At 47.7% G+C, this 17,614-nt stretch overlaps 1 protein-coding gene across 9 annotated transcripts in view; it reads right to left on the bottom strand.

Moving 5' to 3' along the window:
• Positions 1-12,027, bottom strand: part of RALGPS1 (Ral GEF with PH domain and SH3 binding motif 1) — a 306,650-nt gene extending 294,623 nt beyond the window's left edge. For 5 of the 9 annotated variants that reach the window (XM_054500760.2, XM_054500761.2, XM_054500765.2 and 2 more), the window contains exon 1: positions 11,797-12,027. The gene's annotated coding sequence lies outside the window, so the exon portion shown is untranslated. The remainder of the gene's footprint in view (positions 1-11,796) is intronic. The other 4 variants (XM_063649938.1, XM_063649939.1, XM_063649937.1 and 1 more) reach the window with 3 other exon arrangements.
• Between the last annotated feature and the right edge of the window lie 5,587 nt (positions 12,028-17,614).

The following is a 17,614-nucleotide window of genomic DNA, read 5'->3' as shown; positions in this document are numbered from 1 at the left end:
CCTGCCTTCTCCTCCCCATCCACCTAGCCAGGACCCCATCATCCCACTCCTGAATTCCTATAACCCTCACTCAGCTCCCAATCTCTAGTCCCCTTTCACACCATCATCTTCCACACTGCCACCAGGACTATAAGTGACAATCCTTCTCTCCTATTACAGCTTGAATGATTCTCCACTGACCACAAGACAACACCTACACTCCTAGGCACTGCCTGCAAGTCCCTCTGCGAACTGACCCCAAACCACCTCTCCAACCAGCTCCTCTTCCCTCCATCCTTCACTATAAATCTCACATTCCAGCAACACCACACTGTCCACCATCCCTGAAGCACATCATACTCCCTCCTGCTTCTGTACCTTTGTACAATCTGTTTCCTCTCCCTGTATCCTGCTTCACCTGGAAAAGTGAAAATCTTTAAGAGCCTGTGAGTCTTATTTGGTCCCATGAGCTTCCATTTCCACTACTCTACTTCCCATGACACTGTATTATCATTATGTATTTACTTCTATCTATCAAGTCTTGGTGCTCCGGAGGGCAGGGTCTGCAGTGTCAAGCCCTATTACATGCTTAGTAAATGTTTACTTAATGATTGAAAACCACTAATGAGGTCCAAGTATTTGCTTCCACACCTTCAAGAAGCAAAGGAAGCAACCAATCTCTAAAGCAATAAAAATAAGGCCAACTGCTATATTGGAAACCACAGGTAATGTTTCAGTAATAGATGCTTTTGGTGACAGCTGGGGAGTTACGAAAAATGAGTCAGCAGCTACATAATTTGTCCATTATTTCTGGCACAGTCCAGGGAAACAAGGCCATGACCAGAACATGAACACTGGTCTCTCCCTTGCTGTCAGTGCTTTAGCCATGCTGGCTCCCCAGTACATCTGGAGTCCTCCATGCTCCTTCCCCAGCTAGGATGATGGCAGATGCAACTGCCACCTCTCCACCTAGCTAGCTTCAATTCATCTTTCAGGTGTCAGCTTAAAGGCCCCTTCCTCTGGTAAGCTGTCTCTGACTCCCCTAGCAGGAAAGCCATTAAATGTATGGTCTGTTAGCACCTTATACTCCTCTTTTGCAGACATCAGTGCTATAATAATAATTATTTTTTTTTTTTAGAGATAGGGTCTATGTTGCCCAGGCTGGTCTCATTACATTGCCCAAGCTAGACTCAACTCTGGGACTCAAGCAATCTTCCTGCCTTAGCCTTCTGAGTAGTTGGGACTATAGGTGCACAACACTATGCACTGTAATTTTTTTTTTCTTTTTTTTGAGACAGAGTCTCACTCTGTCTCCCAGGGCCTGAGTGCAGTGGTGCCATCTCAGCTCACTGCAACCTCTGCCCCCCAGGTTCCAGTGATTCTCCTGCCTAGGCCTCCCAAGTAGCTGGGATTAAAGGCACATACCACCATGCCCCGCTAACTTTTTGTATTTTTAGTGAAGAGGGGGTTTCACCATGTTGGCCAAGCTGGTCTTGAACTCCTGACCTTGAGTGATCTGCCTGCCTTGGCCTCCCAAAGTGCTGGGATTAGAGGTGTGAGCCACCACACCCAGCCCATGTAATTACTTTTTTATGTACTTGTTATTATTTTTGTTATTTAACCTTACTACTAGACTGTAAGCTAAAGGACAGCAAGGACCAGATCTGTATTTTTATTTTTAATTATTTATTTATTTATTTTTGAGATGGAGTTTCACTCTTGCTTCCCAGGCTGGAGTGCAATGGTGCGATCTCGGCTCACTGCAACCTCCGCCTCTCAGGTTAAAGTGATTCTCCTGCCTCAGCCTCCTCAGTAGCTGGGATTAGAGGCACGCGCCACCATGCCCAGCTAATTTTTTGTACTTTTAGTAGAGGCGGGGTTTCTCCATGTTGGTCAGGCTAGTCTCGAATTCCCGACCTCAGGTGATCCGCCTGCCTTGGCCTCCCAAAGTGCTGGGATTACAGGCGTGAGCCACCATGCCCGGCCTGTCTTTTTTTTTTTTTTTACCACTGTGGCCTCACACTTGGCATAGCACTGGCACTCAGTAGACCCTGGACAAGAACTGGATGGATGGATGGATGGCCAGATGGGCTAGTAGGCAAGTAGTTATGGAGGACAGGGAAGAATAAGGAATAAGGCTACCTTCAGTTATTGGTACAATCCTTTATAATCAGCCAGCTCTCTTTGTTCTGACTTAAGCCTCATAACACAATCTCAGATATTAAAACTGGGGCTTTCCTACTGAAAAAGGATGCATGAACACCAAAGATATTCCTGTTTACATGGAAAGTGGGAGTCTCAAAGCAAATGGACACATTTGGCATTCTGACTTCATATTCATTATCTTTCTATATACAAGGCTGCTTCTCTGTTCAACAAGTACTACTGGCTATGTTGATAAAACTAGGTTCCAAGAATCTCTTAGTCCTCAAGAACCCCTTGAAATGATTATTGTGTTAACAGACCACAACAGGCACTGTCTTTTCTTAACTAACTACCAACACTGGACTAGATATTGGAGCTGTGTGCTAAGTCAAGTTTGCATCCTTTTCCTATACAGTCACACTGCAGAGTCAACAAAGGCCCCTGAAGCAGACACTTTCATCTGAGATAAATGCTTCACCATGGGCATGGTTTATTAGCAGCAGTACATGAACTGCAGGCAGCTGTTGAGAAACTGTTACATGCATATGGACATGTTCGAGTTCATGGGCTTTGTCAGGTGGGGAATCAGGGCACCTGAGTATGAAACTCTAGCAAAGCCTCCACCCTCATCTGGAAAGTGGAAAGAGTAGACTCAATGATTGGTAACCATCAGGATAGATGGACACTATATGTGATAAGCACAAAGGCCATAGTGATGCTCATTGACAAAGTGTCCCATAGCAGATATAGCCAGAGATACATTAAAGAAATAAACTAAATGAAACAACAAGTATCTTCTGAAAACAGCAAAGGATGCTACATATCAATCAGCAAGTAACTTCTGATCTTATCAAAAAAGCTTGTCAGCCAGGTGTAGTAGCACTTGGGAGCTACTTGGGAGGCTGAGGCAGGAGGATCACTTGAGGCCATGAGTTGAAGGCTGTAGTGTGCTATAATCGCACCTGTGAATAGCCACTGCACTCCAGCCCAGGTGACTCAGCAAGACTGTGTCTCCTCAACAAGAACACAAATTTTAACCCTAGTTACAAACTAATCATCACAGGTACCAATAATTACTATACTTTAGCCATTTACAGGAAAGTTCAGTATTTTCTGACCCATAAGCATGAAACAAGACCTTAAACCCATCATTCCAAATTTAATTCAACTCCTCAAATTGAATTATCAGGAAACTGAAATATCTAAAACCAAGAAAAATTATTATAAGTACCTTTTTCCAATGAAGCCCTGTTGCCTTATCTCACCTGTGACTTCTACAATGACTGTGTCAGAAGCCACACCTTGAGGCAGCCAGGAGCATCAGAAGAGGCACTTGAGGCATTAGGACCCTCAGCTTCTCTCATAGCTACATCTTGGGCAATGTGTTTAACCTCTCTAAGCTTCCATTGTCTTCTACGCACATCAAAACCTGTCCTACTTACCTGCAGAATCAACATAAGGCTGGAATAAAAAGTGTGAAGAGACCTTTTTAAGTGTTGTAAAGTGTTGAGATATTGTATAATGGACAGAACCTCAGATCTAACAACCTTCTCATTTTATAGATTCAGATCAGTCACTGGGAGCCCACTATTTACTCCATTTGTTCATCCAACAAACATTTACAGAGCATCTACTACAGGCTGCATGCTAGGCTAGGCACTGAGGACCTGCTGGTGGGCAAAACAGCCATGGCCCATGACCTGATGGGACTGTACTGCACCAGGGGAGACAGACATATCCAGCAATTACCCTAGAAAGCATATTCTTACACCTCACCGGCCATGCTAATGATTTGGTCTTTTTCTGACAGAAATTAGAAGCCACTGGAGGCTTTTAAGCAAAGGGAATGGCATGCTCAGACCATTCTGGCTGCCTTGTACCAGCCCTGGGGTAGGCCCTGAATATGCAAGAACAAATGTGGACTCTCACTCTGTAAAGTCCAGAGAAAGGTCATGAGGGAGTCACTGGTGGGCACAATTGTACTGTATGCTACGGCAGGGCACACAGTGAGAGAGCTGTAGGAGCCCAGTAGGAGAGCAATCTACAAATGCTAGTGGACTGAAAGTGTTAGAGATATGGTGCCTAGAAGGAAAAAATAAACAGCTGCACAGAGGTCTAATCCTCTCTGTAATTCCACATAACGAACTTTATGCCAGAGAAAGACACAGCAAATTGTCTTGAATCTATTAACTTGTTTTCCATAAATATTTAATTATTCAGAAATATGCCAAAAGCACAAACTTCCCTTGCCCTAGTTATCAGGCTTATACAACAGTGGGTGATAATTACTGTATCCAATAAACATGGACTTAAATACATTCCCTATTCTTCCTTTCATCTCAGATGATTTTAAAAGAAACCTATGAATGTCGAGGCCAAACATTTAAACTTTCTTCTGATTACTCAAAAATTGACTTAACCTTAAAATATAAATATTTAAACCCCGAAGAAGGAAAGTATCACGTTGCATTATTGGTTTATATTAAAGACCAATCATTTACACAGAATAATGGAATGATTAAACAGAAAGAACTCGAGAAGCAGCCCCCAGTTCCTAAATGGGCCTGAGACAAAGGCGCCCAGAATGGCTCCGTCCTCTCCCTTACCAGTACCCTATGTCTTTGTGGGAGCTGAGGCTTGCCTCTGCAATCCCAACGCAGGAAGAGTTCTACCTGCCACCCTGGACATGCTTCCCAACCCCCCATCACCAAGTACATGTGTGTTTTAACACATTGCTTGTGCAGTAACTCATATAACTTCCATAGGCAATACATTAATACCCTGAGAAAAGCATCCTAAAAATCTTATAACCCTGGGTGAAAAGAGGACACTATTCTAGCTCCCATTTCCTGGGTGTTCACAATGTGCAAGCCCTCTGCTAAGCCCTATTCTGTAGCATCTCCCTGAAACCCTGTACGAACCACACAAAGGCGCGTACTATCTCACCTCTTGTATCGATGAGGAAACAGAGGTATAGTCATTTGCTCAAAGCCACTTGGCTTGTGAGTGATGGTGTCAGGACACAAACCCACATCTGTTTGTGTCCCAACTCCAGAGTCTGTGTTTTAAGCACTGCCCTATCTGCCTCTCTGACGCTCAGGAGATAAATCTCCTGCAAAAAAGAACATGACAGATTTGAAAGCTCTACAGAAAAACCAAGGAATGATTTGCTGTTCTGGGTCTTCAGGTCTCTGTGCTCCTCAGCAAGCACAGGCGAGACAAGTACAACTCATGCCTCTCCTTGGGGAGAAGTCATGGAATTGATCAGTGCAGGTACTCAGACAAAGAAAAGGTGTTCACAATGATGATAGGTGAAATGTATCTTTCAGAAGAGCTCATGCAGAAAGTGGGGAGGAAACACAGACAAGCCTATAGCCCTGGAGCCATAGTATCAGCCACAGGGCTGGTGAGGAAGGTCCTGAGGACTCCTTGAGCGCTTGGTGACTTCAGAGTTAATTTCTCAGATGACTTGACCTTCACATTCAATACCTAACTTTCACCATGACCACGACACTATCACTAGGACTCTGAGAAACAGCTCAAGAGGTGCTTCTTGGTTCTCCCACAGCACCACGTATAATTACAATAGTGAGCACTCTGTAAGCATTAGCTTCCTGGCAGGCACTGTGCTAAATACTGCACTGCATTATTTCACTGAAATCTTCAACAGCCCTAAGTTAGGTAATACTGCTATCCCCACTTTACCAAATCAGTAAACCAAGTCTCAGAGCTGGGAAGACACCTGCCCATGGTCACACAGGTTGTCTGTGACAGAGGAAGGATATGATCCCGGGTCTGCCTGGCCCCGAGCCTGATACTGCTTGGCCACTTCGCGAGAGGTTCTCTGTTATGGCCAATCGCCTTCAGTCACCTTCTGTTTGTGGGTGACTTCTCCACTGACTGTGAGATCCCAAAGGGCAGGGACAAAGCTTCATCTGCATGTGTCCAGCATCCAGTACAAGGTTTAGCCCAAAGCAAGAGCCCAGCAAGGCAGATTAATGAATGCCCACCTGAAGAAAGTCAAGTTTACTCTCTGCTACAAAAGGAGGCCCAGAAACACTCCTCACAGAAGCCAATCCAACCAACTCTTCCCCCGAGTTAAAATCTATGAGCCACCTACTCACTTCCTTTGCCCTACTCCTCCACAACCCCAGCCCGAGGCAAGGGAGAGCAGCCATACTTCTGCTGAAAGGAGAGGTGAGTTTCAGCAAGCATGAGCAGCTCATTCCAGACTTGTCCGTTTTTCTGCTTCCTCATCTTGACTTTCAGCATCTGCAACAAATATTTCCTTCTTCCCCATCCCTAAGACTTTTTAGGACAAGCATCATCAGCCATACCCAAAGCCTACAGCCAGCATATAGCACAGCACATGCCTGTCTCAGAGTCAGCACTCAAATATTTGGGGAGTGAAGTAGAGTCCAGAGAATGGGTTTCACCAGAGACCTGGTGACGTATAAATAAGAATTTGCCACCACTTAGTAGTATGATTTGTCTAAGCATAGGTCCATCACACTGTTCAACAAGAGCCTACCCTGTGTCAAGCTCTGGAGACCCAGCAGCAAAGAAAGCAGGAGACTTTCCTTATGCAGAGTAGAGACACAGGCAAAAAGCCACACATGCAATAACATGACGTCTGCTCTGATCCAGGTACACACAGAATGAGAGTCAAGGGAGTACAAATAGGAGGGTGCCTGGAAAAATTAAGTAGGTTTCACAAAGGAGGGAAAATTTGAGCTGAGGAGGCATTCCAAATCACCCCAGGGAGAAGTCACTGTTCCCTGCCTCTGTGACCTCACACAATGCCCGCCTCCCGCCACCTGGCCCACTATACTGTTTGGTAATCAATGGCTTGTGTGCCGATCTCCACACACAGCATATGAGCACCTCGAAGGCAAGGACTTTAGGTATTCTCCATGGCTCACCCTTAACTGTCCAGTAGATATCTGCTCACAAAGAATAGAATCTATTTCAGATTATTAATAACATAGCAGCTCATCCTTCTTAAGCACCTACTATGACCTGCTATTGCTGTATGTACTTTGCATTGCATGATCTCACTTCCTCTGCACAAAAACCCCCAAAAACAGATACTATTATCTTTATCTATTTTACAGATACGGAAACTAAGATGCAGACAGATTAGGTAAATTGTTCCAAGTCACACAGCCAGTAAGTGACAGAGCTGGACTTTGAATCAAGGCCTGAATGGAAAATCAGTTCTCAATTACCAGTGAACAAATCTCTTTTCCTTTCTCTTTCTGTACTCTGCCTTGCATCCAGATACATGGATTGCCCTTTAATCTACTGTTCACTGGGACCAAGGCCACTTTTTTTCCTAGGACAAAGGATGTCTCTTATTAGTCTTCTAAACAATGACTGCTAACCAATACTGAGTAAAGATCATTGGGGCGTGGGGGGTGGAGGTACAAAATTATGCTTATATCAGTCAAAAACATTCATTAAGAAGGAACTGTACATACTGACACATTTTCCAATGTTAGAACAATGTCCAAAGTAAATCAAGTGGATACAGGAAGCAGTAATCAGTATGTATAAAATGCTATTATTTGTGTAAGAGAAAGAATATATAATAAACAAGAAAGTGGTAACAGTGGCTGCCTCTAGGGAAAAGGACTAGGAACCGTCAACCTGAGGCAAGAAAGACACAACTTATTCCCCCACTCTCCTTAAAAAAAATCCACGTGTGGGCCCGGTGCGGTGGCTCACGCCTGTAATCCCAGCACTTCGGGAGGCCGAGGTGGGCGGATCACCTGAGGTCCGGAGTTCAAGAGCAGCCTGACCAACATGGAGAAACCCCCTCTACTAAAAATACAAAATTAGCCGGGCGTGGTGGGGCATGCCTGTAATCCCAGCTACTCTGGAGGCTGAGGCAGGAGAATGGCTTGAACCTGGGAGGCAGAGGTTGCTGTGAGCCGAGATCGCGCCACTGCACTCCAGCCTGGGCAACAAGAGTGAAACTCTGTCTCAAAAAAAAAAAAAAAAAATCCATGTGTGATTTTTTTTACCTCCTCAAAATATAAAATAAAAACTATATTTGCTAGACGTGGTGGCTCATGCCTGTAATCTCAGCACTTTGGGAGGCCAATGGGAGGATCGCTTGAGCCCAGGAGTTCGAGACCAGCCTGGGCAACATAGTGAGACTCCCATCTCTACAAAAACTTTAAAAATTAGCCAGGTGTTGTGGCGCAGTACTTGGGAGGCTACGGTGGGAGGATCATTTGAGCCTGGGAGGTCAAGGCTGCAGTGAGCCGTGACTGTGCCACTGCACTCCAATCTGGCTAACAGAGGGAGACCCTGTCTCTTTAAAAAAAAAAAAAAAAGTTTTAAACGATATTCAAAGAAACGACTTATTACTGGGCCTTTCCCAAATGCTTACATACATACAATTGCAACCAAGAAGAATTATGTATGTTTACGAACAAAAATTGAATGAACTTAATGTGTGATGAAATGAAACCATGCAACAACTTTTGTCTTTTACGTTGAAGTTCACTAATTGTACTAATGTTACAATATTTTTGTGCAATAAATAAAATGTATGTTAAAGGTACAGAAACTATATGCATAAAAGCAGCAGGGACAACTTGCCACACCTTCTTTCCAGTTAAAGTCCTTCATCTGTTCTTTCAACAAGCATTCAGTGAGCACCTACTAAGTGCCAGGCAAGGTGCTAGACAGATGTTTTTAAAAGAAGAACTAAACAACAGGTCATTAGTTTCCTCCCTCCTGCCTTTGAAGAAAATATGACGGCATGCCAACCAGAAGGCTAGAGCTGGAAGGACTCTTGGTGATCACATAGTCTAACACCCTCCTCACTCAGCTAAGAAACCCAAGGTCTGGACACAGGAAGGGATTTGTTCAAGGTTATATAAGAAATAGAGGCCTCAGAAGTCCCTGTCCTGCTCTCCTTGCATGTTACATGCTGTTCTGAGTGGCTTGTGTTGAAAGATGGGCAGGCAGTGAGAGACAGAACAGGACCCTAACCAGGTGGATCAGGTGCCTTCTCCCCTCCGGTCTCATTTATTCTTCAGAACAACCTCACAAGGTGGGCATGGTTATCCTTGCTTTACAAATAAAGAAACCAAAGCTCTGTGAAGCTAAGGAAGTAGTGCTGGTTCACTCAGCAGGAGGTGGCAGCCTGTGGTTTCAAACAGACCTGACTGACTTCCAAGTCAGAGCTCTTGCCCTCCATACTGAAAAGGAAAATCCATTTCAAGAGGTGGGCCATATCACAGAGCCTCAAATGCAGTATTTTTCATTAATGAAGTCTTTCTCTCGACCCTGAATGTTGCTAATCCCCTCATTATTCAATACATGGTCTAGGTCTTCTTTGCCACCAAGTTTGAGCTTTCCTTCTAACCCAAAGACCATGATGGTCACTCAGACAGCAGCAATCTCTGAGAGCCATTAACACCGCTTCTGCCAAGACAGAGTGGGAGAACTCTCACATGCTGCTTCTAGATCCTCTGGGACCTGCCACACAAGCACAGGCACCACTAAGGGCCTAATCCCCTCAATGCTACTGGGTCACCACTGCACCAACTAGTGGTAATGAGGGAGGCCAGCACCATGGTTTCTGGCCCCTAAAAGTCCCGCAGCTTCTACAGTGAAAAAAAAAAAAATGTAGGTTAGCAGAGAAGCCTTCACCTACCTTCACTTCTGTCCATGCAACGAAGGTATGAGGCATTACAGTTTGGACTGGTCAACTACCAGTGAGCAGAGGCATTGGGCTTTGAAAGGTCACATATATGGGTATACAACACTCTTCTGAAATTCAGAAAAAGCCCTGTCATCCCGCTTCCTTCTCCCCGCCCCTGTGGGTACACAGTGGAGTCGGGCATTGCCTTCTTTTGGGGGTCTTCTTTTTGGATCTTTTGTGTGTTTTGAGATGGAAGAGTATCACTCCATCGCCCAGGGTGAAGTGCAGTGGCACGATCTCCACTCACTGCAACCTCCACCTCCCAGGTTCAAGCAATTCTCCTGCCTCAGCCTCCTGAGTAGCTGAGATTACAGGTGCCCGCCACCATGCCCAGCTAATTTTTGTATTTTTAGTAGAGACGGGGTTTCACCATGTTGGCCAGGCTGGTCTCGGACTCCTGACCTCAAATGATCCACCCGCCTCGGCTTCCCAAAGTGCTGGGATTACAAGCGTGAGCCACGGCGCCCGACCCTCTTGGAATGTGATAAAATCGGGGTCTGCACTTGGATGGGGGCAGAGGGACTTCCATAGCCTCAGGCCTGAGCTTTATGTTCCAGCTCAGAGTCCTCACCGGGGTTGGGGTCTAAAGGTCAGCAAACAAATGTTCTTCTGCTTCCACTTGCCACTGCTCCCTGCGTTGCAGCAGCTCCCTCAGAGGCCTCGCAGGGAGAAGCAGTCACGATCCAAGACACAGCTGAGTCTTTTGGGAACTCCCAACAAAATCTCATCCCAAACTGCGAAAAGACAGTGGTCTAGTCTCACCTCTTAACTAGAAACAAACCCTCTCTTCTTTAGACTCTCCAGTCCCTGAATCCAACCTGCCCATCGGCACAAGAAAAAGGAAACTCATAACTTTATCCAGCGATTTGCTCAGTAGGCACTGTTTCATCCTATCCTCACCAGGCCCCTGGGAGGCACACAGGCAGGTACTAACATGCTCATTTTGCAACGAAGGAAACAGGTGAAAAACTCTCCCAGGTAGCATAGTCAAAAGCTTCTGAATTCTCATCCCTGCTCTCACCATTTACCAGGCTGCCATTTCAGTCTTTTTGAGACGCACTGCTGAGATCTATAGCAGCTTCTGGTACCAGTAACCAGCAAGCCAGGACCCCTCCAAGCCTCACACTACTCTTCAAGCACACACATTTTTCAACAGCCGATCATCCAATGACAGCCAACCCCCCGCCCCCCGCATCCTGGCATGCCCCTTCAACAGCAACAGGAAAGCCCCTGAGGTGCGAAAAACAGCGCGCCCCACTTAGGGCGCGGCGTAGCATAGGGGAGGCAACCGGCCAGTAACCAGGGCAGCTGAGCTCCAAGCCCGAGTCAGCAGAAGCACAGTCAGGCACGGACGGGCCTTCTAGCGGCAGCCCCGGATGCCCCCAGAATCCGCAAGGAGCCCAAAGCGCGCGCTCCCACCCAACCCCCCTGGGCAGCGGAGAGGGCGGCCTTTCCTTCTCGGGCGACCACCCACCCTCGCCCGCTCCTCACCTGGGGCCCTGCTTCCGCACCGCAGCCACCCGAGCCCCGCCCCCCGCCGCTGCAGGTCCCCGGGCCCCGCCCCCGGCACCTGTGCTTTCCCCGGGTCCGGCGCGCGGGTCGCACCCCGCAGCCCCGCCCACGGCAGCCCCGCCGGCCCCGCCCCCCGCACCTGCAGCCGCGGCGCCCCGCCCAACTGCCCCCCCGGCCCCGCCCCCCGCGCCCGCGCCTCTTCCCCGCCGTCCTTCACGCTCCCGGGGACCAGCGCGCCCCCGGCCCCGGACCCCAGAACCCCCGGACCCCGGCCAGGCCTCGGCGCCCGGCACCCGCAGGCACGGCCCCGGCCCCGCCTCCCGCACCGAGGCCCCTCCCCGGCTCCGGCGGCCCTCGGGGTCCCGCCCCCCACACCTGCAGCTCCCTCAGGCCCGGCCTCAGGGCCCGCCCCGCCCCGCCCCGTCGGCCGCGCCTCTCACCGCCGCTCTCCCCGCCGCCGCAGTCCCGGCCGGTCACCTTGACGCGGGCCGCGGTGGCTGCCGCCGCTTCCTCATGGCCCTGGGAGCGGCCCAGCGGCAGCGGCGCCTTCGCTCGGAGGCCGGGGCCGCGCCGTGCCGGGCCGGGGCCAGGCCGGGCGCAGCTGGAGCGCGGGCAGACGCGGGAGCGGAGCCGGTGCCCAGCCGCAGTAGGAACCCTCCGCTCTAGGGCCTGAGCGGCGGGCCGCTCATCCAATCGGCGCGCGGCACCAGAACAGCCCCCCAACCAGCTCGTTGCAGGGGCGGAGACACGCAAATCGGCTGGCTGGTCGTACCAGTGCGCAGCCGCTGCATCCGCGGTCCTCCCGGGCCTTGGCCTCCGAGCTCATCTGCAGACGCCCTCTCCGCCCGCAGGGATGCTGCGCTGCCAGCACACCCGGCCCGCCGCCCGCCACGCCCATCCCCTGCCTAGAAATAGCCGCGCATCTCATTCCCCACACGGCCGTCCAGGCCTCACCCAATATCCCCCCTAAATCCCTACCTGGGATTTATCGTTTTCAACAAAAATGGTTTTGTGAGCGAGACATCGCCTTAATGCCCATTCTTCACAGCTGGGAGGTAGGCACAGAGCCCAGAACGTCAGAGCCAGAAGAAACCTCGGAGATCCTGGGGTCTCATCCATTTTACAGCTGGGCAGAGTTAGGCCCAACGAGGTGAAGGGACTTGCCCAAGACCACACAGGCGCAAAGCTGGGGAATGAGCCCGGATCCTGTCTCTCTGCTCCCACATCTTTACTCTGTGCCAGGCACGGTGAGGTGGGCACAGAGGTTAAGTCATTTGGCTAAAGTCGCAGGGATAATAAATTGCAAAGACAATTGAAGCCAGGTCGTGAAGCCCTGGAAATCTAGTAACCACAGCAAAACTCTGTTCTGCTTCCCACAGAGAGGAGGTACTATGACCTGCCCTACTCCGAAAGATTCTTGGGCAAATAGAACATCATTTTGACAGTCTTCAAAGTAATTTTGCAGTAATATGAATGAATATGGAATGATTGGTTACTATGCTTCCCAAAGCTTATGAAAGGAAAAAAGAAACAAACAAAAAAGAAAATAAATAGAGTCAGTAGAAGTTAAACCACCTGTGTCTTAAAAGACCTCTGGGAGAAGTTTCTGCTATTTTGTATTAAGAAAACGGTAATCATCAAAGAAGGTGCTTAATTATTTTGCATAAAGAGAACAAGAGCCTGGTGAGGTGGCTCATGCCTGTAATCCCAGCACTTTGGGAAGCCAAAGCGGGAGGATTGCTTGAGTTCAGAAGTGTGAGACCAGCCTGGGCAACATGGCCAGACCCTGTCTCTAATAACAATACAAAAATTAGCGAGGCGTGGTGGCGCAGCCTGTGGTCCCAGCTACTCAGGAGAGTGAGATGGGAGGATCACTTGAGCCCGGGAGGTCAAGGCTGCAGTGAGCCTCAAGTGATGGCGCCACTGCACTCCAGCCTGGATGACAGACCGAGACCCTGTCTCAGAAAAGAGAGAGAGAGAGAGACCATCCTGGCTAATATGGTGAAACGCTGTCTCTACTAAAAATACAAAAAATTAGCCGGGCATGGTGCGGACGCCTGTAGTCCCAGCTACTCGGGAGGCTGAGGCAGGAGAATGGCGTGAACTCGGGAGGCGGTGCTTGCAGTGAGCTGAGATCGCGCCACTGCACTCCAGCCTGGGCGACAGAGCAAGACTTTGTCCCCCCCCCAAAAAAAAAAGAAAGAAAGAAAAAAGGAAAAAGAGAGAACAAGAGACAGTGTAGTGCAATGGTTCTGCCCTGGCTCTGCCACCAGCAAGCTGTGTGCATGTGAGCAAGTTACTTAGCATATCTATGTGCCTCCGTTTCTTTTCTTTTTTTTTTTTTTTGAGACGGAGTCTTGCTCTGTTGCCCAGGCTGGAGTGCAGTGGCACGATCTTGGCTCACTGCAACCTCCGTCTCCCAGGTTCAAGCAATTCTCCTGCCTCAGCCTCCCGAGTAGCTGGGATTACAGACGCCAGACACACCACGCTCAGCTAATTTTTGTATTTTAGTAGAGATGGGTTTTCACCATGCTAGCCAGGTTGGTCACAAACTCCTGACCTCAGGTGATCTGCCTACCTTGGCCTCCCAAAGTGCTGGGATTACAGGCGTGAGCCACTGCGCCCAACCTGCCTCGGTTTCTTTATTGAAAGATGAGAATGATAAAAGTAGCAACCTCTTTAGACAGGCTGTTGGCAGGAATTAATGAGATGATACATGGAAGAGTGCCTGGCACCTAACAGGACCTCAGTAAACATTGGCTACTATTATATTTACCTGTGTGACTTTGGGCAAGCACAGAAGTGTGCGCAATGTACGCTTGCTAAATGGCACCTATACTTTTATTATGCTTATGCATACTTTCTAAGTTTTTTTAATGAACACAGATTCTTTTGTGATATATTAGAAGTTATTGTAAACCCAATTTTAAAATGAGAAAAGGTCATTTAATATTGATTCTTGATGCTTCCAGAAGGATGTATTCATTCTTTCCACAAATATCTAATGGTTCTCTGCTATGCACCAAGTGCTACTGTAAATGCTGAGAAAACAGCAGTAAATAAAAGAGAAAAAAATTCTTGTCCTCGTGGAGTTGACATTCTAGTGGGGTAAGGCAGCTATTAAAATCAATATTTACAGTAGTAGGCTAGATAGAGAAAAGTGCTATGGGAGTAAAATGAAGCAAGGAAGAAGGGAGTTCAACGTTAAAGAAGACAGAAAAGTTTAGATGGTGATAAGCGAGAAATAATAGGGTTCTTAAAGCAATAAAGCCAAGTGCAGTCTGAGAAAGAGAGAGAGAGAGAAGGATCTGAATAGACATTTCTCCAAGGAAGATACACAGTGGTTAACAAGCACATGAAAAAGTGCTCAATATCATTAGCCATTAGGAAAATGCAAATCAAAACCACAAGGAGATACCACTTCACACCCATCAGGATGGCTACAACAAATAAGATAGAAATAACAAGTGTTGGTGAGAAGGTGAAGAGAATAGAACCCTTGGCTGGGTGTGGTGGCTCACGCCTGTCTCCCAAGGCGGGTGGATCACCTGAGGTCAGGAGTTCAAGACCAGCCTGGCCAACATGGTGAAACCCCATCCCTACTAAAAATACAAAAAAATTAGCTGGGTGTGGTGGCAGGTGGCTATAATCCCAGCTACTCAGGAGGCTGAGGCAAGAAAATCACTTGAACCTGGGAAGTGGAGGTTGCAGTGAGCTGAGATCGCACCACTGCACTCCAGTCTGGAGGACAAGAGTGAAACTCTGTCTCAAAAAAAAAAAAAAAAAGAGAGAGAGAGAATGGAACCCTTATACACTGCTGGTGGAAATATAAAATGGTACAACCACTTTAGAAAACATAGAGTTAGCATATGACTCAATCATTCCACTCCTACGTATCACCCAAGAAAAAATGGAAACAATATGTCTGCACAAAAACTTGTACACAGATGTTCATGGCAGCATTATTCACAATATCAAAAGATGTGAATAACCCAAATGTCTATCAAGTGATGAATAGATAAATAAAATATGGTTTGTCTATACAATGGAATGTAAAAGGAAATGAAGTACTGATGCATGCTACGACATGAATGAACCTTGAAAATATGCTAAGCGAAAGAAGCTAGACCACATATTATATGATCCCTTTTATATGAAATGTCCATAATAAGCAAATCTATAGAGATGGAGGGTAGACAAATTGGCTGTCTAAGGCTGAAGGGGAGGAGGATTTAGGGGCAACAACTTAGGAGTTTCTTTGGAAGAGGATGAAAGTGTTCTAAAATTAATTGTGGTGATGGTTGTAAAACTCTGAATATACTAAAAGCCATTGAATTATACTCTCGCTCTTTTTTTTTCTTTTTTTCTCTCTCTTTTTTTTTTTTTTTGAAACAGTCTCACTCTGTTGTCCAGGCTGGAGTGCAGTGGCACGATCTCAGCTCACTGCAGCTTCTGCCTCCTGGGTTCGATCAATTCTTCTGCCTCAGCCTCCTGAGTAGCTGGGACTGCAGGTGTATGCCACCACACCTGGCTAATTTCTGTATTTTTGTAGAGACGGGGTTTCACCTTGTTGGCAGTCTGGTTCTGAACTCCTGACCTCAAGTGATCTGCCCGCCTCGGCCTCCCAAAATGCTGGGATTACAGGCATGAGCCACCGTGTCTGGCCGAATTATACATTCTAAGTGGGTTAATTATATCTCAATAAAGCTTTTTTTTTTTTTTTTGAGACGGAGTCTCACTCTGTTGCCCAGGCTGGAGTGAGGTGGCACAATCTCAGCTCACTGCAACCTCCGCCTCCCGGGTTCAAGTGATTCTCCTGCCTCAGCCTCCCAAGTAGCTGGGGCTACAGGTGCTGCCACCACACCTGGCTAATGTTTTGTATTTTTAGTAGAGACAGGGCCAGGGTGGTCTCGATCTCCTGACCTCGTGATCTGCCCGCCTCAGCCTCCTAAAGTACTGGGATTATAGGTGTGAGCTACCACACCTGGCCAATAAAGCTATTTTTTAAAGTTATTGTTGGCCAGGTGCAGTGGCTCACACCTGTAATTCCAGCACTTTGGGAGGCCGAGGCGGGCAGATCACCTGAGGTCAGAAGTTTGAAACCAGCCTGCCCAACATGGCAAAACCCTGTCTCTACTAAAAATACAAAAATTAGCTGGGTACAGTGGTACACGCCTGTAGTCCCAGCTACTTGGGAGGCTGAGGCAGGAGAATCACTTGAACCCAGGAGGTGGAGGCTGCAGTGAGCCAAGATCACACACCACTGCACTCCAGCCTGGGCAATACAGCGAGACTCCATCTCAAAAAATAAATAAATAAATAAAATGAAGTTATTGTAAAGTCTGGTCAATCCCATCATTCCCATGCTTAAATATGTGTAACAGGATGTGAAGAGGATCTTAGCTGTGCCCACTAGAGTTCACTGTCAAAGTGTGATGTGTTGGTGAAATGGGCACATTCATAGTATCTGATGTGTTTGAGTCGCTCTCAATGAGGGAAAGGCACTTTTGAACCACAGGAGGAAAGGAGGACTGGAGAAATCACCAAGGGTCCAGCCTCAACCCAGCTGTCTTCGCACAAACTTATACTTCATGGAGAGCCAAACTTGGGAAGGTTCAAGGAGTTGTTCTCATTAGAGATGCTGACCCATAAGGAAGGTGTGGCAGACAGACTCTAAGGTGCCCCCATAATGCCCACCTCATTATGTCCCTGCCCTTGTGTGGGCAGGACCTGACTTGCTCCTAGCCAATAGAATGAGCCAAAGGCTTTAGGAGGTATGTGATTGCATTACAGAAAACTGTAACCCATCTTGCTAGGAGACTCTCTTGCTGGCCTTGAATATCTAAGCCGCCATGCTGTGAGCTGCCCTATAGAGAAGACCACGCAGCAAGGAACGGAGGGCAGGCTCCAGCCAACAGCCAGCAGGGAACTGGGGGGGACTTTGGCTGAGCACGGTGGCTCACACCTGTAATCCCAGCACTTTGGGAGGCCGAGGCGGGCAGATCATGAGGTCAGAAGTTCGAGACCAGCCTGACCAACATGGTGAAACCCCAACTCTACTAAAACTACAAAATAAGCCGGGCATTGTGGCACATGCCTGTAATCCCAGCTACTCAGGAGGCTGAGTCAGGAGAATCGCTCGAACCCAGGAGGCAGAGGTTGCAGTGAGCCAAGATTGTGCCACTGCACTCCAGCCTAGGCAACAGAGTGAGACTCCGTCTCAAAAAAAAAAAAAAGAAAGAAAGAATTTGGGGCCCT

The sequence above is a fragment of the Pongo pygmaeus genome, chromosome 13, assembly GCF_028885625.2.
Source record: "Pongo pygmaeus isolate AG05252 chromosome 13, NHGRI_mPonPyg2-v2.0_pri, whole genome shotgun sequence".
Classification (NCBI taxonomy): Eukaryota; Metazoa; Chordata; class Mammalia; order Primates; family Hominidae; genus Pongo; species Pongo pygmaeus.
The sequence above is the reverse complement of the archived record's forward strand: the minus strand, read 5'-3'. Positions and strand labels throughout refer to the sequence as shown.